The sequence below is a fragment of the Oncorhynchus tshawytscha genome, linkage group LG16, assembly GCF_018296145.1.
Source record: "Oncorhynchus tshawytscha isolate Ot180627B linkage group LG16, Otsh_v2.0, whole genome shotgun sequence".
NCBI lineage: Eukaryota > Metazoa > Chordata > Actinopteri > Salmoniformes > Salmonidae > Oncorhynchus > Oncorhynchus tshawytscha.
In genome coordinates this window covers 26690454-26716138 of record NC_056444.1, presented here as the reverse complement: position 1 = coordinate 26716138, position 25685 = coordinate 26690454, and the positions used below count along the sequence as shown (strand labels likewise).

The window sequence follows — 25685 nt, the reverse complement described above, 5'->3', positions numbered from 1 at the left end:
GAGTGATTTTAGCATGTACATCTTGGTGGGGCAGAAAAATATATGGGATGTATGCCAGCAAAGCCACTACACAACACAACACTAAACAATACATTCATTGCACTATAACGGTGACAAACTGTGTCGACAAACTGTTAGGGCCTACATAAAGCTGTCCCAACAGCAGTCTCAACATCTTACCACTGCTACACCTGGCTATCAGCGGCGGAGCCTTGTCTGGCAGAGAAACAGTTCATTCGGCCTCATTTACTGCCTTTCAAAAAACATAGTTGATATGGCTGACTTACTTAAAAATATGTGGTTTCTACTGACAATTGAGATGTACAAACTATGGCATAAGGGGACTACAAGCACATAAGAGGCAATCCGTAATTTAGATTAAGACATTAATGAGCGAGCTAGGACGGACGTACTCAATATAACTATTTGTTCAGCACTTTTGAAGTGTACAGTGACAGAATTCAGAACATGGGCCATTCTTACAATGTACTCCCGGTACACCAAGTCAGAACTTTAGGATAAATAAAGGGGGCATATAAGCAGACAATGAAAGCTCTTACAATATTCGATGATTACATTTCTCAAAAACAGGTTATAGGCCACATGCGCCCCACCAAGTCAGAACAGTAGACGAAATTAAGAGGTGAAAATAGACCAAATTAATAGGGTGAGGCACATGTGATACGAACAGCTTACTACACAACATACTCTTAGTATTACTTTCTTAGCTACAGTATACATATCTCCCTGGCATATTACATAATTTATGTAGCAGCATAGAATACATTTTTGGACTCACCTTGTTGTGCTGTGCTCACTTGAACAGGTTAGGGGGCAAGGCGGTCCTTCGTCATCAAACTTTGTCATCAAAGTCTGGCAATGTCTGGATTTGGGCACTCTGAAAAAAACAAGGCTGAATCATGATGACGTCAGTGATCTTCAGGCCGTAGTTCTAGAAAGAGGTCAGAGTTCCGGATTTACAATTCCGAGTTGGATGAAAGTTCAAAATGTATTTTCCTAGTCGTAGCTCGTTTTTCCCGAGTTCCCAGTTGTCTTGAACTCACTAAAGTCAGATTTTTCAGTTCCGAGTTAACAGTTGTTTTGAGCGAGGCAAAAATCATGCTTTATTGACAGCATGGCCAATGTTGAATGCTTATAATTTTTAACTAGGAAAGGAGACCCTTAATCTTAGACTTGCGACCATACAGACAGTCCACTGAATAGCAGGCTAATGATTGCTTTTCAATGCTTGCAGTTAGCCACTGATTCCGTCCAACCCACTCATTGTTGAATTTACTATTTCCAACTTGTGGTGTAATGTTTGTTCAATGGCCGATGAGCACTGATACGTTTTATCTATAATTTCTCTTCATTATTTATCTCCACATGACAAGGATTAAAAATAATTTGCCAGTAGATTGTCGACTTGATTCATGATGATGACTGATAGCTAAGATTTTGAAAGTATGATGTCCAATCAAAGCTACTGTACATATAACATGATTTGACATAACTTTATCTGTGGCCAATGACCGTGAGCCTTCTTGGATGCGCACTTCTAATGTAACTCTATGGCAGCACCCAAGGGGCTTGAAATTTCTATCTCTACTCTTGGCGGTGAAGTAGTGTCCCCATGAGTGACAGAACACTGAGCCAATCACGGCGCAATGCTCCATATTTTCTGCCGGCTTGCCCCACCAACACAGAAAGCACTGAACTAGGCTGAAACACCTGCATTTTGGAGCTGCCTTACTCAAGAAAACAAAAAAGAGACCATGTTTGTATGCGGCTTTATTAACTCAATGATATATTTGTTTTACATTGTTTGCAAACTGATATGTGACACCTATTAATGCCAAAATAACATGCAAAACAGGAAAGCCTCCCACCCAAAAAATGTGGGGCTCAAAACAGGTGGGGCTCTGTCTGAATGACGGGTCTCCACTGTGGAAGGATATAGTTATTGTTCCACTCTTCTCCACAGGTGAAATAGGAGGCTTCCCTCAACCATCAAAATGTCTGTTAGCTGCCTTTGCATAATTGAGAAGGATAACATTCATCCTAAATGGCACTCTATTTTCCATAGTGTAGTACTTTTCTTCAGGGCTTATAAGTCCTTGTCAAAAGTAGTGCACTATGTAGGGAATAGGGTGCCATTTTGGATGCACTCTCGCTGTGGAAATAGTTCCTGGTATGAGGCTCAGTCAGGCGGAGGGATACGCAGGGTAAAACATTTATGCTGAGTTCCCCTGTGGTGTAATGAGGTATCCTGTGTCCTCCTACACAATTGAGCCCTCCTCTTCCACCATCATGGGCAACAAGAGACTGGATGTTGTCACTGTCAGTGATGTGGTATTGATTTTAAATGTTGAGCTTTCAATTTAAGCATTTGTTTTAATGAAACTCTTCTCAACAAATTAGAATGTGTTGTCAATTTATTATACCTTTTTAAAATAAAAAATAGATAAAGAAAAAAGTAATTGGAGAAATATTGTGTTCGACCTATAACTTGACATGGTGAGAGGGTATACGTGCAACACAACTGTATACATTGCTTCCAGCCCATTTCTCAAATGCTTCCCTCTTGAATCCTGATCTCAATACAGACAACGTGTTTTCCTCCTTCACATCTTGGATATGAAAGTGTTTGTACACTTTAAGACATAGGGAGTCTGATTTCATTGGGTTTTTTGGTCCGAGTCTCAGAGCTCAACTAATGGTTGTAACTCTCCCAGATGTTAGTTTATGAGCCACGACATCCCCTCACTGGGACTTACTGGGGTTAAACTGTCCACCTTGTTGTTCTGGTGTGTGTGTGTGTGAGAGAGAGAAAGAAAGTGTGTGTGCGGTGGGGTGTTGAACGGCCAGCTTGTCATGATCAACTGGCTAAGGTCAAAGGTTGTGACCTCTGGGCTAACTAGCCCCCGCAGGATCACCGGGCTTCACAGGGGTCGTTGTTAAGGCAACCGGCTCACATAATCTCAGCGTCTCCAGGTGTTCCATCCTTACACTTCTGTGTGTGTGCTTTATTTCTAGGTGTTCCTTATATACTGAAGAAGCTCTCTGTGTCTCTGCACAAGCTTTGTTTCTAGGTGTTTTTCGCACACAGAGGAAGCCCAGTTCAGCCACCATCAATGCCTGTAGCAGAGCACTCTCTCTCCCCTTAGTACAGTGCAGAGTGAGTGTTCCTGAGTGGAGATGAGGGTTGATGAGCTCCAAACTACATGTTATTTCAAGTGGCCGTGGCTGTTCATTCAACACAGCATGCAACATAAGGTAGGTCAGGCTTAGCTTGGCATGGCTTCTCTAACGTTCAAGCACCCTGAGGACGATTCTTAAGGTTGAAATGTGAATGAAGTAGCACATACCATTTTCCTCCAGGAGTTGTCAGAACAGGCCTAGCTATTCCCTGTTGTTCCATACAGATTCAGCCAGACTGGCTGGGTCAGTGGAGTTCTGACAATGAAAATAGGCCTTGTTATGAAGCTTCATCTTTTGTGCAACCAGTCCAGTGTGACCGTATATGGATGCTGTTTGACATTTGAACCCAGAGGCACCCTGAGGTTTGTATGACTGGATCTATGTCTCTCATGGAGTCGACCTGGAACTGATTCCCATCAATAGCACCAGAGGAATGTTTTTTAGAGGTAACCAAACACACTGTCTGTGTGTCTATCTGTGTCAAATCAAATCACATTTTATTGGTCACATACACATGGTTAGCAGATGTTATTGTGAGTGTAGCAAAATGCTTCTGCTTCTAGATCTGACAGCAGTATCTAACAGGTAATATCTAACCATTTCACAACAAACTTAATATCTAACAAATTCCACAACAAAACCTAATACACACAATCTAGTAAAGGAATGGGATAAGAATATATACAGTTGAAGTCGGAAGTTTACATACACCTTAGCCAAATACATTTAAACTCAGTTTTTCACAATTCCTGACATTTAATCCCAGTAAATATTCCCTGTTTTAGGTCAGTTAGGATCACCAATTTAATTTAAGAATGTGAAATGTCAGAATAATAGAAGAGAGAATGATTTATTGCAGCTTTTATTTCTTTCATCACATTCCCAGTGGGTCAGAAGTTTACATACACTCAATTAGTATTTGGTAGCATTGCCATTAAATTGTTTAACTTGGGTCAAACATTTCGGGTAGCCTTCCACAAGCTTCCCACAATAAGTTGGGTGAATTTTGCCCCATTCCTCCTGACAGAGCTGGTGTAACTGAGTCAGGTTTGTAGGCCTCCTTTAACGCACATGCTTTTTCAGTTCTGCTCACATGTTTTCTATAGGATTGAGGTCAGGGCTTTGTGATGGCCACTCCAATACATTGACTTTGTTGTCCTTAGGCCATTTTGACACAACTTTGAAAGTATGCTTGGGGTTATTGTCCATTTGGAAAACCCATTTGCGACCAAGCTTTAACTTCCTGACTGATGTCTTGAGATGTTGCTTCAATATATCCACATTATTTTCCTACCTCATGATGCCATCTATTTTGTGAAGTGCACCAGTCCCTCCTACAGCAAAGCACCACCACAACATGATTCTGCCACACCCGTGCTTCACGTTTGGGATGGTGTTCCTCAGCTTGCAAGCCTGCCCCTTTTTCCTCCTTTTTCCTCATCAGACCAGAGGACATTTCTCCAAAACGTATGATGTTTGTCCCCATGTGCAGTTGCAAAACGTAGTCTGGCTTTTTTTATGGCGGGTTTGGAGCAGTGGCTTCTTCCTTGCTGAGCGGCCTTTCAGGTTATGTCGATATAGGACTCGTTTTACTGTGGATATAGATACTTTTGTGCCTGTTTCCTTCACAATGTCCTTTGCTGTTGTTCTGGGATTGATTTGCAGTTTTCGCACCAAAGTACGTTCATCTCTAGAGGAAAGGCACAGTCAACTTACAGGCACAGTCAACTAAGCGAATGTAAACTTCTGACCCACTGGAATTGTGATACAGTGAATTATAAGTGAAATAATCTGTCTGTAAAAGATTGTTGGAAAAATGACTTTTGTCATGCACAAAGTAGATGTCCTAACTGACTTGCTAAAACTATAGTTTGTTAACAAGAAATTTGTAGAGTGGTTGAGAAATGGGTTTTAATGAATCTAACCTAAGTGTATGTGAACTTCCGACATCAACTGTAAGTATAAAATATATGGATGAGCAGTGACAGAGCGGCTAAGATGCAATAGATAGTAAAGAATAGATAGTTTAGGATACAGTATACGGTATATATATATATATATATATATATGAGATGAGTAATGTGAGATAAGTAAACATTCTTAAAGTGACTAGTGTTCCATTTATTAAAGTGGTCAATGATATCAAGTCTGTAGGTAGGCAGCCACCTCTGTGCTGGTGGTGGCTGTTTAACAATCTGATAGCCTTGAGATAGAAGCTGTTTTTCAGTCTCTCGGTCCCCGCTTTGATGCACCTGTACTGACCTCGCCTTCTGGATGATAGCGGGTTGAACAGGCAGTGACTCAGGTGGTTGTTGTCCTTGAGGATCTTTTTTTGCCTTCCTGTGACATCGTGTGTTGTAGGTGTCCTGGAGGGCAGGTAGTTTGCCCCTGGTGATGCGTTGTGCAGACCGCACCACCGTCTGGAGAGCCTTGCGGTTGTGGACGGTGCAGTTGCCGTACCAGGCGGTGATACAGCCCGACAGGATGCTCTCAATTGTGCACCTATAAAAGTTAGTGAGGGTTTTAGGTGACAAGCCACATTTTTTCAGCCTCCTGAGGTTGAAGAGGCGCGGTTGTGCCTTTTTCACTACACTGTCTGTGTGCATGGACCATTTCAGTTTGTCGGTGATATGTACACAGAGGAACTTTCCACATTCTCCACTGCTGTTCCTGTCGATGTGGAGATGGGGGTGCTCCCTTTGCAGTTTCCTGAAGTCCACGATCATCTCTTTTGTTTTGCTGACATTGAGTGAGAGGTTATTTTCCTGACACCACACTCCGAGGGCCCTCTCCTCCTCCCTGTAGGCTGTCTCGTTGTTGTTGGTAATCAAGCCTACCACTGTTGGGTCGCCTGCAAACTTGATGATTGAGTTGGAGGCGTGCATGGCCACGCAGTTGTGGGTAAACAGGGAGTACAGGAGGGGGCTGAGAATGCCCCCCTGTAGGGCCCCAGTGTTGAGGATCAGCAGAGTGGAGATGTTTCTTCCTACATTCACCACCTGGGGCGCGGCCCGTCAGAAAGTCCAGGACCCAGTTGCACAGGGCGGGGTCGAGCCCCGGGGTCTCAAGCTTATTGATGAGTTTGAAGGGTACTATGGTGTTGAATGCTGAACTGTAGTCAATGAACAACATTCTTACATAGGTATTCCTCTTGTCCAGATGGGATAGGGCAGTGTGCAGTGTGATGGCGATTGCATCGTCTGTGGACCTATTGGGGCGGTAATCAAATTGAAGTGGGTCTAGGGTGATATGATCCTTGACAGGTCTCTCAAAGCACTTCATGATGACAGAAGGAAGTGCTACGGGGCGATAGTAATTTAGTTCAGTTACATTAGCTTTCTTGGGAACAGGAACAATGGTGGCCATATTGAAGCATGTGGGGACAGCAGACTGGGATAAGGATTGATTGAATATGTCCGTAAACATGTCCGTCCATCTGTCTGTGTCTGTCTCTCTCTCTCTCTCTCTCTCTCTATCTGACTTCATCTCAGTCCTGGTCATGGAGACCCATAGTGTGAGAAATGGAGAAAGGAAACAGTGTGTGTGCATGACAGTGTGTGTGGTGTCTTGATAGCTATTTCCTCAGTTGCTTGTTATGAGTCCAGAGAGGAGACAACCTCGCCCTCCATTCTCTAACATGACCCCTCGCTGTGAGACTCTCTAGCTGTGTGTGCATGCTTCTGTCTTTGTCCCTGATCGTTTGTTAGCTACATCCTCTTCCCATTCAGCAGGAAACTCTCCCTAGGTGAGAATCACACAGACTGGCCCATTTATTGACCTGTAGAGTTTACCCACAGCACTGGATCACAGCCAACAATACCACATCAACCAGCACCCCTCAGCTTATTCACACTGGCGGGTGTGTGGGTGTGTGCATGTGTGCGTAAGAGTGTGTGTGTGTGCGTGCGTGTGTGTGTCGACTGCTTTTATTCGATTTTAACATTATTCTCTCACTGCTGTTCAGAGATGGAGGACAGGTACTGCTATCAACCAATATTCCGCTTATTTAGTTATTTTCTGTGAGCTCAATGTGCAGTTTCTCTAAAGATAAATCAGATCAAGCCCGAACTATGCAGTGTAGTAGGGAGTTGTTTCCAACAGGCCAATATTCTACATAGTTTAGTGTCAAACATGGTAATTAACTACAATGACCATAATCCATTGCGTGCCTACTTGTCCGGTCTGTGTGTTTCTATTACGCCTGCTATGTTGTGTTAGTGCGGAGCAGACACTGAGTGGGACAGAAGAGACAGAAAATAGATGTAGAGGGCAGTTGCTTCGCGAGGTATCTCTACCTGAAAATATATGATCTAAGTGATTAGAGGTTGGTATTCAGCAGTCATAGAAGTATGTCTTATTTACTTTGAAGAATCACAAAAGTATTGATTTTGTCAGGCAGCAGCTCTATAGAGATGAGATGATGATGACTTGGAATTAAATAATAATAATAATAATAAAGTCAAAAAACAAATTAAATATACACAGCAACTGAAATATTTTAATAAAGTAAAATAATGTGAAGAAATGATGGTTAATAAGTAGGGATGCACAATATATCGGTAAGCATATCGGTATCGGACCAATATTAGCTAATAATGCCAACATCGGCATCGGCCTGATGTCTAGATTAACCCCAATGTACAAAACCAATGTCAAAGCTGACATGCATACCTATATAACGTAGGTAGATGACATAACGACGTCACGAAAAATATTGCGCTACACATGCAACACATCATTCCTAACCTCGCCCACAATGTCTGCTGTGTGGATCTATCTGGAAGTTTCAAAGGAAGATAACAAAAAGGCCAAATGCAACGTTTGTGTTGCTATTATTTCCAGAGGGGAGAAAGTGAAATCTTTCAATACCACAAACCTAATTACTCATTTGAAAGTGCATCACCCCCAGACGTTCAGCGACTACTTATAGAACAAAAGCAGAAAAAAACTAACCTCCAACATCTAAACAAGTTCAAGACGAGCAGTCATTTGAAAGAGTAAGACAATTTCAGCGAGACAACTCAAAGGTGAAATCCATTAACGCCAAGATAATGGAATTCATTGCCCTTGACAATCAACCGTTCTCTGTTGTGGATGATGTTGGCTTTCGCCGACTGGCCGAGCACCTCGAGCCCCGGTACACACTACCAAATAGGCACTCTTTTTCAGATGTGCTACCGGAGTTACACAGTATTCTTGAAGCGCACATCCATGAGCTACTTGCTATGAGCGTCACTGCTATTAGCTTCACGACTGACATCTGGACCAGCGATGTCGGCCCAATGAGCATGCTGACTCTGACAGCACAGTGGGTCGACGAGGATTTCATACTGAGGAAAGCCGTTATTGCCTGCTAAAGAATGTGCTGGTTGTCATACCGCTGCTGCCATTTCAATAGCATTTGAGAACATGTTTTAAACTTGGAAACAGGAACACACTAGTTAGCTCCATTCGAACAACTGACTGGAGAAATAAGTTCATCAACTCCGTCTGCAGCAGACGTGATACCCTCTGTCGTGGCATTGAAACACCTGCTCAACAAAACTGCAGACACAGACTGTGGGGTTAAACTTGCAAAAGTACTCTACTAGAGGCTGTGAACAAGCGATTCGGTGGCATTCTCTCTGAGCCTCTTTAGCCTGTCGCCACCATGCTCGATGCTAGGTACAAGGATCACTACTTCCATGCTCGATGCTAGATACAAGGATCACTACTTCCATGCTTGATGCTAGATACAAGGATCACTACTTCCATGCTTGATGCTAGATACAAGGATCACTACTTCCATGCTCGATGCTAGGTACAAGGATCACTACTTCCATGCTCGATGCTAGGTACAAGGACCGCTACTTCCATGCTTGATGCTAGATACAAGGATCACTACTTCCATGCTTGATGCTAGATACAAGGATCACTACTTCCATGCTCGATGCTAGGTACAAGGACCGCTACTTCCATGTTCGATGCTAGATACAAGGATCACTACTTCCATGCTTGATGCTAGATACAAGGACTGCTACTTCAATGCAGACAAGAAACAGGGTTTAGGTGAAATGTTAGACACAGCTGGACAAGATGGAAACGGACACAGTGACAGTGAACACCGACGAAGAGGACCCACGACAGAAGAGGCCATGGACTTCACTGCTTGGTATGTACTGTATGATGAAATCCTGGTTGAGAAGGAAACGACTGAACAAATGAACAACAAAACAGCACAGCAAGTAAGTGAAAGAAATAGGTTTTGATTATGTTTTACTGGTAATGGGGACATACGGAAATGCCAACAAAATAACTTGTTGGTCAGTGTGTGTATGTGTTTCAACTATTTAACTGTACTAGAATGCTTAAAAGGCTGCTAAAATTTGTAATATTGGTTAACGGTATCAGGTTTTTTGGCAAGGAAAATATCGGATATCGGTATCGGCCAAAAATGTCATATTGGTGCATCTGTATTGAAGTGATAAGCAGATGCACATAATGCATTGTGCATTTAATGTAAAAAAATAAAAATCATCAAAATAGAAACCGTTATTATTTTTTAATAATCGAACCGAATCCAAACCGACCTCAAAAAGCACGAATCACTCAGCACTAAGGACAGGTCCTCGGGTGATGTAATATTGCAGTATTTCTGGTATTATTGAAGCATCAACTTCCTGATGGGAGGTTGTCTCAGCTTCATAAACACTGATCACAGAGATAAAAACACAGCTTGATATTATCAGATTATGAATTAAGAATTTATTGAAAAATACAGTTTTTTGTCTTTGGTTCTGATGGCTCAGTTGGTTGGAGCATTAGAGGGCTGTCTGCTAGCCTACATATACACACAGTAACAAGACCAGGAATCTGCCGTAGCTCATGTTGGGTTAGACTAGAGAGGAAATGGGTTTCATCTGGGCTCAATGACCCACCCCCCACACTAGCTCACTCTTGATTAGAGGGGGTAGGAGTACTTTAAACCATCCATCTCTCCCAGGGGTAAGGTTAGGACTGTGTGTGTGTGTATACATTCGTTTATGTTTGTGTGTGTGTCTGCGTGCCTGTGTGTGCGTGTGAACCATCACTCATTCTCAGTGGGGTTAAGGCTCTTTGGGTGGAGCTGGAAACACATGGAACTTCGACACTTCCCAGGGAAGGGAAGACTTGTGCATTCCTCAGTGCTTGGTGGTCACTAGGAGGCCATGCTAGAGAGGACAGAGGCACTGTGCTTTAGAACCATAACATGCCATTTTAACGACTAGGCCTAACCCATGCTCCACCCCTTATCATATCGCATAATAGCTTGTAAACAAATGCCAACCTTCCTCCCACTATTTAATTCCGAAAACGTCAGAATGTAGTCAAAATGTTTTTATCTGCTACCTGCCTCCATGGTCAGTGGATCAGAGTGATGAGGTATCTAAATATTGTCTGAGTATCGGGTTATAGTGAGCGCTTTGGGAACTGGGACAAAATGGGTTTTTAATCTTTGTTATGTTACTATGTCTTCAGTCTAACACCTGGTTGCTGTGTCTGGTTCCATCTTCCTAGGAACATAACAGGGTTCATTGCTTGGGGAATGAAGTGTCAGGATTTTGGTCACTATTGGCCCATTTTCTGAAACTCTCCATGCAGTGAGGAATGAGGATACGTTCTAGTGCAGGAGTAGGCCTAAACATTATATTTATATATATATATATATATATATATATATATATATATATATATTTTTTTTAAATTTAATTTTATATACTGTATATCCTTTTTTAGCGGGTAGATCAGCTTTAATATTGCAGATAGATTGTGGCTTCCATCAATGTCTGTGTCATTTCCAATCCCCCATATACATTTTTTGTAAATACTGTATATACAATACCAGTTAAAAGTTTAGACACACCTACTCATTCAAGGGGTTTTCTTTATTTTTACTATTTTCTACATTGTATAATAATAGTGAAGACATCAAAACTATGAAATAGCACACATGGAATCATGTAGTAGTAACCAAAAAAGTGTTAAACAAATCTACATTTATTTTAGATTTTAGATTCTTCAAAGTTGCTACCCTTTGCCTTGATGAAAGCTTTGCACACTCTTGGCATTCTCTCAACCACCTTCACTTGGAATGCTTTTCCAACAGTCTTGAAGGAGTTCCCACATATGCTGAACACTTGTTGGCTGCTTTTCCTTCACTCTGTGGTCCAACTCATCCCAAACTATCTCATTTGGGTTGAGGTTGGGTGATTGTGGAGGCCAGGTCATCTGATGCAGCACTCCATCACTCTCCTTCTTGGTCAAATAGCCCTTACACAGCCTGGAGGTGTGTTGGGTCATTGTCCTGTTGAAAAACAAATTATAGTCCCACTAAGCCCAAACCAGATGGGATGGCGTATCGCTGCAGAATGCTGTGGTAGTCATACAGGTTAAGTGTGCCTTGAATTCTAAATAAATCACAGACGATGTCACCAGCAAAGCACCCCCACACCATCACACCTCCTCCATGCTTCATGGTGGGATCCACACATGCAGAGATCTTCCGTTCACCTACTCTGCTTTTCACAAAGACACGGCGGTTGGAACCAAAAATCTCCAATTTGGACTCATCAGACCAAAGGACAGATTTCCACCGGTCTAATGTCCATTGATCATGTTTTTTGGCCCAAGCAAGTCTCTTCTTCTTATTGGTGTCCTTTAGTATTAGTTTCTTTGCAGCAATTCGACCATGAAGGCCTGATTCACGCGGTCGCCTCTGAAAAGTTGATGTTGACTGAGTAGGTGTGTCCAAACTTTTGACTGTTACTGTATATATTTTAATATATTTTCCTTTATTATTTTCCCCTAACCCTATTACCCGTCCCCTAATTGGAGTAAACGAATGGACAGTAAGCCTTTACTTAATCCAGGTCCAGGAAACCATCCCTCAGCGGGTTGGTGTCTAACTAGGTCAGCATTTTCACAGCTCTTATCCTGAAGGCACGGGAGTGTCCATGTCACGATTATGCATTTTTTTTTCAGTTCTCACACAATGTTCTTATTTATTCCGTAAAGCAACCTTGGCATCCCAATACAACAGTGGGTCTGTTTGTCTGGGTCTTTGGTCATCAAACGTAGTTAGATGTTCACTTCACAGACTCCTATCTTTTAAACTTCAAAACATGAAAGTAATGTATTGGTTTTGGGACTTTTTTCTTTCTACCACCAGGTCCTTCTGATTTCTGACCTGAAGTCAGAGTGTGTGGCGTAGTTCTATGTGTTTCTATGGTGATGGAACTCCTAACAAAGCGTGCTTCTGTTCCGACTCAGAACTCTTGTGTGAAATGTACCAACTTCTGTGATGTCATTGCAGCCAAGAGTGGCACATTCAGAAAAATAGTGATGGTGGTTTCCCCTGGAAATGTAATTCTCATTTTTCTCTTTAGCTCTCTCCCACTAGCCTCTAGCCAATAGCTGCTGCTAAAGAAAATTACCTAACTTTTTGCAAAAGTGCAAATGTTCCTTTAATTCAGTGATGTTTTGAATCTGAAAGGGATGTAGCGTATGAGTCAGGCATCCATAGAAATAGTCAGGTTTCTAATCTTTTAGTCTGCTTTCTAAACTTTTAGTCTGGTTTATTCACTATTTTCTCAGATAGCCAAAGCTGTCTGTGGGTGTCTCTGTCAGTTTGACAGATAGGCTATGCCCAAGCTCCCATTGTCTGTCTGTTGGTGTTCTCCATGACAGCAAGACCTTCTTAGGATTCAATCTGGGTGGCTCTCACCCTCCCCAGTGCCCCTGTATGCTGTTTTAATGACCTTTCCCCTTTCCATCCTGTGGTGAAGGTTCATCTGATCTCACTGTGTAGTCTGTGTCTTATTTAACAGAGGTAGTGAGTTGGTGAGAGGTGGTGAGCTGGTGAGAGGTGGAGAGGTGGTGAGAGGTGGAGAGCTGGTGAGCTGGTGAGCTGGTGAGAGGTGGTGAGCTGGTGAGAGGTGGTGAGCTGGTGAGAGGTGGTGAGCTGGTGAGAGGTGGAGAGGTGGTGACAGGTAGTGAGCTGGTGAGAGGTGGTGAGCTGGTGAGAGGTGGTGAGCTGGTGAGAGGCGGAGAGGTGGTGAGAGGTAGTGAGCTGGTGAGAGGTGGTGAGCTGGTGAGAGGTGGTGAGCTGGTGAGAGGTGGTGAGGTGGTGAGAGGTAGTGAGCTGGTGAGAGGTGGTGAGCTGGTGAGAGGTGGTGAGCTGGTGAGAGGTGGTGAGCTGGTGAGAGGCGGAGAGGGGGTGAGAGGTGGTGAGCTGGTGAGCTGGTGAGAGGTGGTGAGCTGGTGAGAGGTGGAGAGGTGGTCAGCTGGTGAGAGGTGGTGAGGTGGTGAGCTGGTGAGAGGTGGTGAGGTGGTGAGCTGAGCTGGTGAGAGGTGGTGAGCTGGTGAGAGGTGGAGAGCTGGTGAGCTGGTGAGAGGTGGTGAGCTGGTGAGAGGTGGTGAGCTGGTGAGAGGTAGTGAGCTGGTGAGAGGTGGTGAGCTGGTGAGAGGTAGTGAGCTGGTGAGAGGTGGTGAGCTGGTGAGCGGTGGTGAGCTGGTGAGAGGTGGTGAGGTAGTGAGCTGGTGAGAGGTGGAGAGGTAGTGAGCTGGTGAGAGGTGGTGAGCTGGTGAGAGGTGGTGAACTGGTGAGAGTTAGTGAGCTGGTGAGAGGTGGAGAGGTAGTGAGCTGGTGAGAGGTGGAGAGGTAGTGAGCTGGTGAGAGGTGGTGAGCTGGTGAGCGGTGGTGAGCTGGTGAGAGGTGGTGAGCTGGTGAGAGGTAGTGAGCTGGTGAGAGGTGGTGAGCTGGTGAGAGGTGGTGAACTGGTGAGAGTTAGTGAGCTGGTGAGAGGTGGTGAGCTGGTGAGAGGTGGTGAACTGGTGAGAGGTGAGAGTTAGTGAGCTGGTGAGAGTTAGTGAGCTGGTAGGTGGAGAGGTAGTGAGCTGGTGAGAGGTGGTGAGCTGGTGAGAGGTGGTGAACTGGTGAGAGTTAGTGAGCTGGTGAGAGTTAGTGAGCTGGTGAGAGTTAGTGAGCTGGTGAGAGTTAGTGAGCTGGTAGGTGGAGAGGTAGTGAGCTGGTGAGTGGTGGTGAGCTGGTGAGAGGTGGTGAGCTGGTGAGAGGTAGTGAGCTGGTGAGAGGTGGTGAGAGGTGGTGAACTGGTGAGAGGTGGAGAGGTAGTGAGCTGGTGAGAGGTGGTGAGAGATGGTGAGGTAGTGAGCTGGTGAGAGGTGGTGAACTGGTGAGAGGTAGAGAGGTGGTGAGCTGGTGAGAGGTGGTGAGCTGGTGAGAGGTGGAGTAGTGAGCTGGTGAGAGGTGGTGAGAGGTAGTGAGCTGGTGATAGGTGGTGAGCTGGTGAGAGTTAGTGAGCTGGTGAGAGGTGGTGAGAGGTGGTGAGCTGGTGAGAGTTAGTAAGCTGGTGAGACGTGGTGAGCTGGTGAGAGGTGGAGAGGTGGTGTGGTGGTGAGAGGTGGAGAGCTGGTGAGAGGTGGTGAGAGGTGGTGAGCTGGTGAGAGTTAGTAAGCTGGTGAGACGTGGTGAGCTGGTGAGAGGTGGAGAGGTGGTGTGGTGGTGAGAGGTGGTGAGCTGGTGAGAGGTGGTGAGCTGGTGAGAGGTGGAGAGGTAGTGAGAGGTGAGAGGTGGTGAGCTGGTGAGAGGTGGTGAGCTGGTGAGAGGTGGTGAGCTGGTGAGAGGTGGAGAGGTGGTGAGCTGGTGAGAGGTGGAGAGGTAGTGAGAGGTGGTGAGCTGGTGAGAGGTGGAGAGGTAGTGAGAGGTGAGAGGTGGTGAGCTGGCTTCCAGGAATGATGGAGGCCACTGTGTTCTTGGGGACCTTCAATGCTGCAGAAATGTTTTGGTACCCTTCTCCAGATCTGTGCCTCGACACAATCCTGTCTTGGCGCTCTATGGATAATTCCTTCGACCTCATGGCTCGGTTTTTGCTCTGACATGCATTTTCAAATGAGGGAGCTTATATAGACAGGTGTGTGCCTTTCCAAATCATGTCCAATCAATTCAATTTACCACAGGTGGACTCCAATCAAGTTGTAGAAACATCTCAAGGATGATCAATGGAAACAGGATGCACCTGAGCTCAATTTCGAGTCTCATAGCAAATACTGAATACTTATGTAAATAAGGTATTTCTGTTTTTTATTTAAAATAAATGTGCAAAAAAAAATGGACTAACCTATTTTCGCATTGTCGTTATGAGGTATTGTGTGTAGATTGCTGAGGATTTAAAAAAAAAACATTTTTATAATAAAGCTGTAAAGTAACAAAATGTGGAAGAAGTCAAGGTGTCTGAATACTTTATGAAGGTAGAGAACACTGAACAGAACAAGGCCATGTCAGTAACAAATGGACAAAAATCCAGATCGAACCTTAAAGTCCCAAGCTCTCGATGGGCTAATTAAGTGACTGTCAGTGACTGACATAATGTAACAAGAGAAACTGCTAATGCACAACCAAATTTCGAAATTTCACCTTGTGTATTCTATTAATCTACCTGTCAACAGATAAATTATATATATTGATATGCGGGCCTTCAAAAGGCACCAGTTGCCCATACGTGGACAACTACAACTACCTAGGTGTCTGGCGAGACTGTAAACTCTCCTTCCAGACTCATATTAAACATCTCCAATCCAAAATCAAATCTAGAATCGGTTTTCTATGTCGCAACAAAGCTTCCTTCACTCACCCTGCCAAACTTACCATAGTAAAACTGACTATCCTACCGATCCTCAACTTCGGCGATGTCATCTACAAAATAGCTTCCAATACTCTACTCGGCAAATTGGATGCAGTCTATCACAGTGCCATTCGTTTTGTTACCAAAGCGCCTCATACCTCCCACCACTGCGACCTATATGCTCTAGGCTGGCCCTCGCTACATATTCGTCGCCAGACCCACTGGCTCACTGGCTCCAGGTCATCTATAAGTCTTTGCTAGGTAAAGCTCTGCCTTATCTCAGCTCACTGGTCACGATAACAACACCCACACGTAGCACGCGCTCCAGCAGGTATATCTCACTGGTCATCCCCAAAGCCAACACCTCCTTTGGCCACCTTTCCTTCCAGTTCTCTGCTGCCAGTGACTGGAACGAATTGCAAAAATCGCTGAAGCTGGAGACTTACATTTCCCTCACTAACTTTAAACATCAGCTATCTGAGCAGCTAACCGATCGCTGCAGCTGTACATAGTCCATCTGTTAATAGCCCACCCAATCTTACTACCTCATCCCCAAATAGTTTTTATTTACTTTGCTGCTCTTTTGCACACCCGTATCACTACTTACACACCATCATCTGCTCATCATCATCTGCTCATCTATCACTCCAGTGTTAATCTGATAAATTGTAATTACTTTGCTACTATGACCTATTTATTGCCTTACCTCCTCACACCATTTACACACACTGTATATAGACTTTCTTTTTTTCTATTGTGTTATTGACTGTACGCTTGTTAATTACATGTAACTCTGTGTTGTTGTTTCTGTCGCACTGCTATGCTTTATCTTGGCCAGGTCGCAGTTGTAAATGAGAACTTTTTGTTCTCAACTGGCCTACCTGGTTAAATAAAGGTGTTCTCAACTGGCCTCCCTGGTTAAATAAAGGTGTTCTCAACTGGCCTACCTGGTTAAATAAAGGTGTTCTCAACTGGCCTACCTGGTTAAATAAAGGTGTTCTCAACTGGCCTACCTGGTTAAATAAAGGTGTTCTCAACTGGCCTCCCTGGTTAAATAAAGGTGTTCTCAACTGGCCTCCCTGGTTAAATAAAGGTGTTCTCAACTGGCCTCCCTGGTTAAATAAAGGTGTTCTCAACTGGCCTCCCTGGTTAAATAAAGGTGTTCTCAACTGGCCTGGCCCCTGGTTAAATAAAGGTGTTCTCAACTGGCCTGGCCCTGGTTAAATAAAGGTGTTCTCAACTGGCCTCCCTGGTTAAATAAAGGTGTTCTCAACTGGCCTCCCTGGTTAAATAAAGGTGTTCTCAACTGGCCTCCCTGGTTAAATAAAGGTGTTCTCAACTGGCCTCCCTGGTTAAATAAAGGTGTTCTCAACTGGCCTCCCTGGTTAAATAAAGGTGTTCTCAACTGGCCTACCTGGTTAAATAAAGGTGTTCTCAACTGGCCTCCCTGGTTAAATAAAGGTGTTCTCAACTGGCCTCCCTGGTTAAATAAAGGTGTTCTCAACTGGCCTCCCTGGTTAAATAAAGGTGTTCTCAACTGGCCTCAACCTGGTTAAATAAAGGTGTTCTCAACTGGCCTCCCTGGTTAAATAAAGGTGTTCTCAACTGGCCTACCTGGTTAAATAAAGGTGTTCTCAACTGGCCTCCCTGGTTAAATAAAGGTGTTCTCAACTGGCCTACCTGGTTAAATAAAGGTGTTCTCAACTGGCCTACCTGGTTAAATAAAGGGGAAATAAAATACATAAATAAAACATCCCTGATGTAGATGGACATTCCAGCAATGGGTCCTACTGTTTCACCTTAACTAAATGTTGCACTTTTTTTGCACTCTTAATAAGAAATAGTGTATCAATGTCATCTGAAAACACAGGGTTAGTGAAAACAGTATGGGGGATGAATTCTACTGGGATTTTGCATTCAGCTATCCAGCTCTTTCACATCAGTAAAAAAGTAAAGGAGAGGAAGTCACTCAGATGTTTGAGATGCGCCCTTTAGTCTTTGAGAAAAGAAGAACCCAAGGGCCCCACAGAGAGCCAGGCTGAGATGGGGTGACATTGGTGTGTTCTTGGCTGGTAGAAGGACTCTTTTCAATGTCTTTATGGGTCTGTTGTTACTGTTGCTGGCTCCACATCTGTGTTCTCCATGGCAGACACAGACACTCTGCTCGTAAACACACACACAAACACACACACACACACACACACACACACACACACACACACACACACACACACACACACACACACACACACACACACACACACACACACACACACACACAAACACTAAAGGGTGTGGCAGGGAGCCCTGTAAACCCAGCAACGACACAAAGGTAAAGAAGAATAGGTCCTGGGAGGGTGTGGTAATATAAATCACAACAGACTTCCTTCACCATTTTACAACAGTGTGTGTGTGTGTGTGTGTGTGTGTGTGTGTGTGTGTGTGTGTGTGTGTGTGTGTGTGTGTGTGTGTGTGTGTGTGTGTGTGTGTGTGTGTGTGTGTGTTACAACACTGTACATAGACAATAATATAACATTTGAAATGTCTATATTCTTTTACAACTTTTGTGATGTGTAATGTAATCGTAATGTGAGTGTAATGTTTACTGATTGTTTATTTCCCTTGTTTACTTCCCCTTTGTTTATTGTCTATTCCATTTTCTTTGGCAATGTAAACATGTGTTTCCCATGCCAATAAAACCCTTTGAGTTGAATTGAGAGAAAGAGCGAGAGGGGTGACATTGGAGAAATGTATAGGTAGATTTTTATTCAGTCAACAGGTTAATCTGTTGATTCACTGAAGGCAGTGGGTGTCTGTGAGAGGGTGAGTGTCCCTCTGTTTGGGTGTTTGTGAGAGGGTGAGTGTCCCTCTGTTTGGGTCTCTGTGAGAGGGTGAGTGTCCCTCTGTTTGGGTGTCTGTGAGAGGGTGAGTGTCCCTCTGTTTGGGTGTCTGTGAGAGGGTGAGTGTCCCTCTGTGTGGGTGTCTGTGAGAGGGTGAGTGTCCCTCTGTTTGGGTGTCTGTGAGAGGGTGAGTGTCCCTCTGTTTGGGTCTCTGTGAGAGGGTGAGTGTCCCTCTGTTTGGGTCTCTGTGAGAGGGTGAGTGTCCCTCTGTTTGGGTGTCTGTGAGAGGGTGAGTGTCCCTCTGTTTGTGTCTCTGTGAGAGGGTGAGTGTCCCTCTGTTTGGGTCTCTGTGAGAGGGTGAGTGTCCCTCTGTTTGGGTCTCTGTGAGAGGGTGAGTGTCCCTCTGTGTGGGTGTCTGTGAGAGGGTGTCCCTCTGTGTGGGTGTCTGTGAGAGGGTGAGTGTCCCTCTGTGTGGGTGTCTGTGAGAGGGTGAGTGTCCCTCTGTGTGGGTGTCTGTGAGAGGGTGAGTGTCCCTCTGTTTGGGTCTCTGTGAGAGGTGAGTGTCCCTCTGTTTGGGTGTCTGTGAGAGGGTGAGTGTCCCTCTGTTTGGGTCTCTGTGAGAGGGTGAGTGTCCCTCTGTGTGGGTCTCTGTGAGAGGGTGAGTGTCCCTCTGTTTGGGTGTCTGTGAGAGGGTGAGTGTCCCTCTGTTTGGGTGTCTGTGAGAGGGTGAGTGTCCCTCTGTTTGGGTGTCTGTGAGAGGGTGAGTGTCCCTCTGTTTGGGTCTCTGTGAGAGGGTGAGTGTCCCTCTGTTTGGGTGTCTGTGAGAGGGTGAGTGTCCCTCTGTTTGGGTGTCTGTGAGAGGGTGAGTGTCCCTCTGTTTGGGTCTCTGTGAGAGGGTGAGTGTCCCTCTGTTTGGGTCTCTGTGAGAGGGTGAGTGTCCCTCTGTTTGGGTCTCTGTGAGAGGGTGAGTGTCCCTCTGTTTGGGTGTCTGTGAGAGGGTGAGTGTCCCTCTGTTTGGGTGTCTGTGAGAGGGTGAGTGTCCCTCTGTGTGGGTGTCTGTGAGAGGGTGAGTGTCCCTCTGTTTGGGTGTCTGTGAGAGGGTGAGTGTCCCTCTGTTTGGGTCTCTGTGAGAGGGTGAGTGTCCCTCTGTTTGGGTGTCTGTGAGAGGGTGAGTGTCCCTCTGTTTGGGTCTCTGTGAGAGGGTGAGTGTCCCTCTGTTTGGGTCTCTGTGAGAGGGTGAGTGTCCCTCTGTTTGGGTGTCTGTGAGAGGGTGAGTGTCCCTCTGTGTGGGTGTCTGTGAGAGGGTGAGTGTCCCTCTGTTTGGGTGTCTGTGAGAGGGTGAGTGTCCCTCTGTGTGGGTGTCTGTGAGAGGGTGAGTGTCCCTCTGTTTGGGTGTCTGTGAGAGGGTGAGTGTCCCTCTGTTTGGGTGTCTGTGAGAGGGTGAGTGTCCCTCTGTTTGGGTCTCTGTGAGAGGGTGAGTGTCCCTCTGTTTGGGTGTCTGTGAGAGGGTGAGTGTCCCTCTGTTTGGGTCTCTGTGAGAGGGTGAGTGTCCCTCTGTTTGGGTCTCTGTGAGAGGGTGAGTGTCCCTCTGTTTGGGTGTCTGTGAGAGGGTGAGTGTCCCTCTGTTTGGGTGTCTGTGAGAGGGTGAGTGTCCCTCTGTTTGGGTGTCTGTGAGAGGGTGAGTGTCCCTCTGTTTGGGTGTCTGTGAGAGGGTGAGTGTCCCTCTGTTTGGGTGTCTGTGAGAGGGTGAAGTGTCCCTCTGTGTGGGTGTCTGTGAGAGGGTGAGTGTCCCTCTGTGTGGGTGTCTGTGAGAGGGTGAGTGTCCCTCTGTGTGGGTCTCTGTGAGAGGGTGAGTGTCCCTCTGTGTGGGTGTCTGTGAGAGGGTGAGTGTCCCTCTGTTTGGGTCTCTGTGAGAGGGTGAGTGTCCCTCTGTTTGGGTGTCTGTGAGAGGGTGAGTGTCCCTCTGTTTGGGTGTCTGTGAGAGGGTGAGTGTCCCTCTGTTTGGGTCTCTGTGAGAGGGTGAGTGTCCCTCTGTTTGGGTGTCTGTGAGAGGGTGAGTGTCCCTCTGTTTGGGTCTCTGTGAGAGGGTGAGTGTCCCTCTGTTTGGGTCTCTGTGAGAGGGTGAGTGTCCCTCTGTTTGGGTGTCTGTGAGAGGGTGAGTGTCCCTCTGTGTGGGTGTCTGTGAGAGGGTGAGTGTCCCTCTGTTTGGGTCTCTGTGAGAGGGTGAGTGTCCCTCTGTTTGGGTGTCTGTGAGAGGGTGAGTGTCCCTCTGTTTGGGTGTCTGTGAGAGGGTGAGTGTCCCTCTGTTTGGGTGTCTGTGAGAGGGTGAGTGTCCCTCTGTTTGGGTGTCTGTGAGAGGGTGAGTGTCCCTCTGTTTGGGTGTCTGTGAGAGGGTGAGTGTCCCTCTGTTTGGGTGTCTGTGAGAGGGTGAGTGTCCCTCTGTTTGGGTCTCTGTGAGAGGGTGAGTGTCCCTCTGTTTGGGTCTCTGTGAGAGGGTGAGTGTCCATCTGTTTGGGTCTCTGTGAGAGGGTGAGTGTCCCTCTGTTTGGGTGTCTGTGAGAGGGTGAGTGTCCCTCTGTTTGGGTGTCTGTGAGAGGGTGAGTGTCCCTCTGTTTGGGTGTCTGTGAGAGGGTGAGTGTCCCTCTGTTTGGGTGTCTGTGAGAGGGTGAGTGTCCCTCTGTTTGGGTGTCTGTGAGAGGGTGAGTGTCCCTCTGTTTGGGTGTCTGTGAGAGGGTGAGTGTCCCTCTGTTTGGGTCTCTGTGAGAGGGTGAGTGTCCCTCTGTTTGGGTGTCTGTGAGAGGGTGAGTGTCCCTCTGTTTGGGTGTCTGTGAGAGGGTGAGTGTCCCTCTGTTTGGGTCTCTGTGAGAGGGTGAGTGTCCCTCTGTTTGGGTCTCTGTGAGAGGGTGAGTGTCCCTCTGTTTGGGTCTCTGTGAGAGGGTGAGTGTCCCTCTGTTTGGGTGTCTGTGAGAGGGTGAGTGTCCCTCTGTTTGGGTGTCTGTGAGAGGGTGAGTGTCCCTCTGTTTGGGTGTCTGTGAGAGGGTGAGTGTCCCTCTGTTTGGGTGTCTGTGAGAGGGTGAGTGTCCCTCTGTTTGGGTCTCTGTGAGAGGTGAGTGTCCCTCTGTTTGGGTGTCTGTGAGAGGGTGAGTGTCCCTCTGTTTGGGTCTCTGTGAGAGGGTGAGTGTCCCTCTGTTTGGGTCTCTGTGAGAGGGTGAGTGTCCCTCTGTTTGGGTGTCTGTGAGAGGGTGAGTGTCCCTCTGTTTGGGTGTCTGTGAGAGGGTGAGTGTCCCTCTGTTTGGGTGTCTGTGAGAGGGTGAGTGTCCCTCTGTTTGGGTCTCTGTGAGAGGGTGAGTGTCCCTCTGTTTGGGTCTCTGTGAGAGGGTGAGTGTCCCTCTGTTTGGGTGTCTGTGAGAGGGTGAGTGTCCCTCTGTTTGGGTCTCTGTGAGAGGGTGAGTGTCCCTCTGTTTGGGTCTCTGTGAGAGGGTGAGTGTCCCTCTGTTTGGGTCTCTGTGAGAGGGTGAGTGTCCCTCTGTTTGGGTCTCTGTGAGTGGGTGAGTGTCCCTCTGTTTGGGTCTCTGTGAGAGGGTGAGTGTCCCTCTGTTTGGGTCTCTGTGAGAGGGTGAGTGTCCCTCTGTTTGGGTGTCTGTGAGAGGGTGAGTGTCCCTCTGTTTGGGTCTCTGTGAGAGGGTGAGTGTCCCTCTGTGTGGGTCTCTGTGAGAGGGTGAGTGTCCCTCTGTTTGGGTGTCTGTGAGAGGGTGAGTGTCCCTCTGTTTGGGTGTCTGTGAGAGGGTGAGTGTCCCTCTGTTTGGGTGTCTGTGAGAGGGTGAGTGTCCCTCTGTTTGGGTGTCTGTGAGAGGGTGAGTGTCCCTCTGTTTGGGTGTCTGTGAGAGGGTGAGTGTCCCTCTGTTGGGTGTCTGTGAGAGGGTGAGTGTCCCTCTGTTTGGGTCTCTGTGAGAGGTGAGTGTCCCTCTGTTTGGGTGTCTGTGAGAGGGTGAGTGTCCCTCTGTTTGGGTCTCTGTGAGAGGGTGAGTGTCCCTCTGTGTGGGTCTCTGTGAGAGGGTGAGTGTCCCTCTGTTTGGGTGTCTGTGAGAGGGTGAGTGTCCCTCTGTGTGGGTGTCTGTGAAAGGGTGAGTGTCCCTCTGTGTGGGTGTCTGTGAGAGGGTGAGTGTCCCTCTGTGTGGGTGTCTGTGAGAGGGTGAGTGTCCCTCTGTGTGGGTGTCTGTGAGAGGGTGAGTGTCCCTCTGTGTGGGTGTCTGTGAGAGGGTGAGTGTCCCTCTGTGTGGGTCTCTGTGAGAGGGTGAGTGTCCCTCTGTGTGGGTCTCTGTGAGAGGGTGAGTGTCCCTCTGTGTGGGTGTCTGTGAGAGGGTGAGTGTCCCTCTGTTTGGGTGTCTGTGAGAGGGTGAGTGTCCCTCTGTTTGGGTCTCTGTGAGAGGGTGAGTGTCCCTCTGTTTGGGTGTCTGTGAGAGGGTGAGTGTCCCTCTGTTTGGGTCTCTGTGAGAGGGTGAGTGTCCCTCTGTTTGGGTGTCTGTGAGAGGGTGAGTGTCCCTCTGTTTGGGTCTCTGTGAGAGGGTGAGTGTCCCTCTGTTTGGGTGTCTGTGAGAGGGTGAGTGTCCCTCTGTTTGGGTGTCTGTGAGAGGGTGAGTGTCCCTCTGTGTGGGTCTCTGTGAGAGGGTGAGTGTCCCTCTGTTTGGGTCTCTGTGAGAGGGTGAGTGTCCCTCTGTTTGGGTGTCTGTGAGAGGGTGAGTGTCCCTCTGTTTGGGTGTCTGTGAGAGGGTGAGTGTCCCTCTGTTTGGGTGTCTGTGAGAGGGACACTGTACCTCTGTCTGGTCTCTGTGAGACGGCGGGAGGGACTGTCTGGGTCTCTGTGAGAGGGAGGGAGGGTCTGTCGGTCTCTGTGAGAGGGAGGGTCTGTGTCTCTGTAACAGGGAGGGCCTGTCTAGGTCTCTGTGAAAGATAGGGAGGGAAAGAGGGAGGGAGAGTCGATCTGTCTGGGTCTCTGTGAGACAGAGTGAGGGTCTGTCTGAGTCTCTGTGAGAGGGATGGAGGGTCTGTCGGTCTCTGTGAGAGGGAGGGTCTGTCTGGGTCTCTGTGAAAAGGAGGGAGGGTTGGTCTGTCTGGGTTTCTGTGAGAGGAAGGGAGGGTTTGTCAGGGTCTCTGTGAGAGAGAGGGTGGGTATGTCTGTCTGGATCTCTGTGAGAGAGAGGGAGGGTATGTCTGTCTGGATCTCTGTGAGAGAGAGGGTTGGTATGTCTGTCTGGATCTCTGTGAGAGAGAGGGAGGGTATGTCTGTCTGGATCTCTGTGAGAGAGAGGGAGGGTATGTTTGTCTGGATCTCTGTGAGAGAGAGGGAGGGTATGTCTGTCTGGATCTCTGTGAGAGAGAGGGAGGGTATGTCTGTCTGGATCTCTGTGAGAGAGGGAGGGTATGTCTGTCTGGATCTCTGTGAGAGAGAGGGAGGGTATGTCTGTCTGGATCTCTGTGAGAGAGAGGGACGGTATGTCTGTCTGGATCTCTGTGAGAGAGAGGGGGGTATATCTGTCTGGATCTCTGTGAGAGAGCGGGAGGGTATGTCTGTCTGGATCTCTGTGAGAGAGGGAGGGTATGTCTGTCTGGATCTCTGTGAGAGAGAGGGCGGGTATGTCTGTCTGGATCTCTGTGAGAGAGAGGGAGGGTATGTCTGTCTGGATCTCTGTGAGAGAGAGAGGGGGTATGTCTGTCTGGGTCTCTGTGAGAGAGAGGGAGGGTATGTCTGTCTGGATCTCTGTGAGAGAGAGGGAGGGTATGTCTGTCTGGATCTCTGTGAGAGAGAGGGAGGGTATGTCTGTCTGGATCTCTGTGAGAGAGAGGGCGGGTATGTCTGTCTGGATCTCTGTGAGAGAGAGGGAGGGTATGTCTGTCTGGGTCTCTGTGAGAGAGAGGGCGGGTATGTCTGTCTGGGTCTCTGTGAGAGAGAGGGAGGGTATGTCTGTCTGGGTCTCTGTGAGAGAGAGGGAGGGTATGTCTGTCTGGATCTCTGTGAGAGAGAGGGAGGGTATGTCTGTCTGGATCTCTGTGAGAGAGAGGGCGGGTATGTCTGTCTGGGTCTCTGTGAGAGAGAGGGAGGGTATGTCTGTCTGGGTCTCTGTGAGAGAGAGGGAGGGTATGTCTGTCTGGATCTCTGTGAGAGAGAGGGAGGGTATGTCTGTCTGGATCTCTGTGAGAGAGAGGGAGTGAGCAGCAGCAAAATTTGTGTCCTGTTTATTTATTTTCCCTTTTCTACTTTAACTATTTGCACATCATTACAACACTGTATATAGCCATAATACTAAATGACATTTGAAATGTCTCTATTCCTTTGGAACTTTTGTGAGTGTAATGTTTACTGTTCATTTTTTCTGTCTGGGTGTCTGTGAGAGGGAGTGAGGTTATGTCAGGGTGTCTGTGAGAGGGAGGGTATGTCAGGGTGTCTGTGAGAGGGAGGGGGAGGGAGGGTTTGTCAGGGTGTCTGTGGGAGGGAGGGGGTGGTATGTCAGGGTGTCTGTGAGAGGGAGGGGGTATGTCTGGGTGTCTGTGAGAGGGAGGGCCTGTCAGGATGTCTGTGAGAGGAAGGGAGGGTCTGTCTGTCAGGGTGTTTGTGAGAGAGAGGGAGGGAGGGAGGTTATGTCTGGGTGTCTGTGAGAGGGAGGGAGGGTCTGTCTGTCAGGGTGTCTGTGAGAGGGAGGGAATGTCAGGGTGTCTGTGAGAGGGAGGGGGGTCTGTCTGTCAGGGTGTTTGTGAGAGGGAGGGAGGGAGGTTATGTCTGGGTGTCTGTGAGAGGGAGGGAGGGTCTGTCTGTCAGGGTGTCTGTGAGAGGGAGGGAATGTCAGGGTGTCTGTGAGAGGGAGGGAGGGTCTGTCTGACTGGGTCTCTCTAAAAGGGATGGAGGGTCTGTCTGACTGGGTCTCTCTAAAAGGGAGGGAGGGTCTGTCTGACTGGGTCTCTCTAAAAAGGAGGGAGGGTCTGTCTGACT

At 47.1% G+C, this 25685-nt stretch overlaps 1 protein-coding gene across 1 annotated transcript in view; it reads left to right on the top strand.

Annotated features, from left to right (window-relative positions):
* The window catches only part of LOC112235922 (storkhead-box protein 1), a 59659-nt gene that overhangs the window by 6017 nt on the left and 27957 nt on the right, over window positions 1-25685 (top strand). The window lies entirely within an intron of this gene.